At 46.2% G+C, this 299-nt stretch overlaps 1 protein-coding gene across 1 annotated transcript in view; it reads left to right on the top strand.

Moving 5' to 3' along the window:
* Nucleotides 1-299, top strand: part of CSUI_004754 (uncharacterized protein) — a gene marked incomplete at its 3' end in the record, with an annotated part of 12,422 nt that overhangs the window by 3,181 nt on the left and 8,942 nt on the right. The window contains exon 2 of the mRNA XM_068064938.1: nt 25-238. The remainder of the gene's footprint in view (nt 1-24; nt 239-299) is intronic.

The following is a 299-nucleotide window of genomic DNA, read 5'->3' as shown; positions in this document are numbered from 1 at the left end:
AGAGGGGAGGGAATCGATCGTAAGGAGAATGAAGACGAAGAAGGAGAGACCTCTTCTTCACCCTTAGAAGAAGAAGAGTCGCAGATTCTAGAGGAGATCGAAGCACGTCTTAAAGAAGATGCCGAAGATTTTCTTCACGAGGCCAAAATCGCACTTGAAGAATCGAGACTGACGGCGGAGCGAGAAGTCTTAGCTCTTCAATACATTCCCTTCAAGCCTGATCGTCTCTTACACCTAAGTAATAGTGCGAGGGAGAGTCTCCTAGGGGTCTTTGTATGTCTATGCTTGCAACATATTGA

This window comes from Cystoisospora suis, assembly GCF_002600585.1.
Source record: "Cystoisospora suis strain Wien I chromosome Unknown contig_2261, whole genome shotgun sequence".
Lineage (NCBI taxonomy): Eukaryota > Apicomplexa > Conoidasida > Eucoccidiorida > Sarcocystidae > Cystoisospora > Cystoisospora suis.
The sequence above is the reverse complement of the archived record's forward strand: the minus strand, read 5'-3'. Positions and strand labels throughout refer to the sequence as shown.